Source organism: Cariama cristata, unplaced genomic scaffold (genome assembly GCF_000690535.1).
Source record: "Cariama cristata isolate BGI_N322 unplaced genomic scaffold, ASM69053v1 scaffold13265, whole genome shotgun sequence".
Classification (NCBI taxonomy): domain Eukaryota; kingdom Metazoa; phylum Chordata; class Aves; order Cariamiformes; family Cariamidae; genus Cariama; species Cariama cristata.
The window spans coordinates 24,435-27,545 of NW_009617006.1; positions in this window are offsets into that span (position 1 = coordinate 24,435).

Consider the following 3,111-nt stretch of genomic DNA (forward strand, 5'->3'; position numbering starts at 1 on the left):
CTGAACAGGGACTCAGTAACACAAGACCTAATTCTGTGCCAGAGTTTGAGCCCTTAAATCCCAGGGCAACTACGGAAGATGGAGGTCACTAGGGACAGAAATGGAAGACCCATCAACTTCACCCCCATACATCACAAATTCAACGGAAATAAGAGAGTAACCTATTAAAATGCTTACAGCTTTTATTACTCTCCTTTAAGCTCTACTGTTTCACTGTTTTCTAAAACAGACTTGAGAAACATTTAGGTTTGATAGATACTAGAGAAAACAGTTCAGCTAACAGACCACAGGACCTCTACAGACTCTCAGATCAACCTTTAAAGATGTAAAGCTATTAAAGAGACTAACTTTTCAGCACTCCATAAATATATACACTTTATTCTCCCCTTATGCAAAGTCATGTTATCATCTTTTATTTAAAAGAAAAAAACTTATACAGATCATGTGTGCGAAAAAAGTCACTAAGAACGAACGTTTAATCTATTAAAACCAGGGCATGAGTCAAAATTACTTTTTCCACACTAGCAACAAAAAGGATTGTTTCAATTTTGCTACATGATAACCCCTCCGAAAGCAACTGAACAAATAACCTAGAGACAAATTATATTTATTCTTCTCTCTCTCCCCCGCCCCGATTCTTTCAAACACTCCTTTAGGAGAAAAAAAGGAATACTTACAGTTGAATGTACTCACAAATTAGCTATGTCCTACTTTCTAATTATGACTGCAGCAGAATTATCAACTGAAGGTTTGCATTTTTACAGAAAGTTAAACTTTTACTACACTCAAGAAGGGTTTGGTGTTTCATTTCTCTCTACACGTGCTCAACATGAACTCTAAAATCATTGCAGCAGTTTTTACTCCAAGATTTTAAGCACAATTCCAAGCAAAGGCAACTTATAATCTTGCAGGATACTGAAAAAAACATATTGCAGTATATTGTTAAAAACGATGTATTTAATTCAGAGTTTATTTCTTACAGTTAAATCTTGGCACATCTAAGAATAACATAGCACTATTGGGGGGGGGAATCTGAGTGATTAAAATAATCACAGTTAACTTAAGCTATATGATTACATTATGCTGTTCCAGAAGTAGCCAAATCTGTGGAATTTGGTAGCAATCTAACTTGCAAACTTAGAAAATTTAAGACATATTTTACAGTTTTGTTTTTAATACAATTCCCTGTCCCTCCCACCACACAGTGGAAGGAAAATACCTGAACTGCTCAACACTCCAACAATGTTCTGTAAACTACCAGCACACCCAGAAAACGAAGATGATCCGAGACATGTGCCAGCTATCTGTAAGAGATAGCACTGATGATTTTTTCATAAACAGATCCCTGTATACAATATTCCAGGTTCAGCCTTCAAAGGTCAAACCAAACAGGTGCAGCCCCTTCATTTGGAAAAGTCTGTTTTCTGTACTATCATTTCATTTCCCCAAGACTTTCACTACAGGCTATGCAACACCTGAAGAAACGTATGCAACAGTTTAACACTACAACAGCAGACAATAAGACATATTTCACTGGTTAGAACGGTCTGATATTGGACTAATAGAAGCAAAATACGTGCATATGTGAGTAGCTAAGCCATCATGGCAAACTTCTCCTTTGACAGTATGATCAAAAATTTCTGCACGAATTCCCTGTCACGTAAGAGAATGGCATTTCTCGTAATTCTATGCATCGGCATTCAGATTTGCCGTTCAAAAACCCAAGCAAGCGGTAAGCCAGTAGTTACATGAAAGGCAGTAATTCACACAGTGAAGTCTGGCAAGTAAGGCGGTAACTTCAGCAATCGTCTGTTGAAAACCAATTGGAGACTACGAGATGGTGTGGCAAGAAGCTAAGAAATGATGCTTCATGAATCAAACATGCACCAAAACCAAGTACGAGAACAGATGACACTGCAAACACCGGTTAAAACACAAAAGGGTAACAAAGTATTGCACACATACAAGAAAAATAGAATACAAGGGAAAACAACCAAACAAAAAATACAGATAATAGTCACTTTAGACCAGATGTAAAGATAAAAAGATAACTGTGTATCTAAAATTTGCTGTTATAGCCAAGACAATCTTGTGCCTTTTTGGACTCTGTCTCCTATGCAATGCTTGTAAGTCAGTAAGTTAAAAGTAGTCAGGGGGGGAAATAAAAGACAAAAGAGAGCCCACAGCCAAAGCAATAATTTACAAGGTAAGTACACATTGCCAGAGACTTATTGTTACTACCCTTGACTGCTAAAAAAACGGTATTAGCCTTATGAGCAGAGAGTCAGCAACAAACATATGTGAAGCTAGAACCTTTCAAGTACTATCCGCTTTTCTCAGAGTATAGTACAAGAAACAGATACTTAAGTGCCAGCTGTCCAGGCATTTCAGATGTTCTCATAGCCTCTGCTAGACAGTGCTAAGAAAACACACATCCTCCAAACACACAGTCCTGATCTTTCACCCGTTTCTCTGAAAAGTATTCCTAAAAGGTCTTCAGGAGAAGCAGAACACCAGCCTTGCCTGCTAGAGCTAATGTGAAATAAGACGCCATGAGTTTACAACACGTACAATGCTCAGCATATCGGTCTAGAATGACTTCAATCCTAATACATCAGTCAAAAATAAGTGATATATAAGTATCAAATACTGGTAAGTATATGGAAGAAAACCAAGTTCTTGTATGGGCACTGTATCCTTCCCCTGTTTGTACACCGCTTTTCCATGAACTGGTTGTCGTAGAACAAAACACAGATCATCCATTTACAAGACAGGTGAAAGTTTATTTGGACCATTCCGCTCCCGGTCTTCTGTAAGAGTCACCCTTTATCCCAACAGAGTCTCAGCCTCTGGCTCACAGAGAACACAAGATCACATTCCAGAAAACGAGGGTGTTTTTCCATCTTTACAGAAACACAGCAGCCTGCACAGATTTTAGCAGCCGACCTGAAAAATCTTTCTAAGCTTCTTCTTCCAGAAAAACAACCCTGGAAGAGGGGCTAAGGGGTGAGTGTCCCCCCAGCCAGCTGACCTAAGCCACCCCTGGAAGTGTATTACCATCAACCGTGCAAACCGCACAAAGCCGAGCAACCTTTCAATGGCACCTCATCA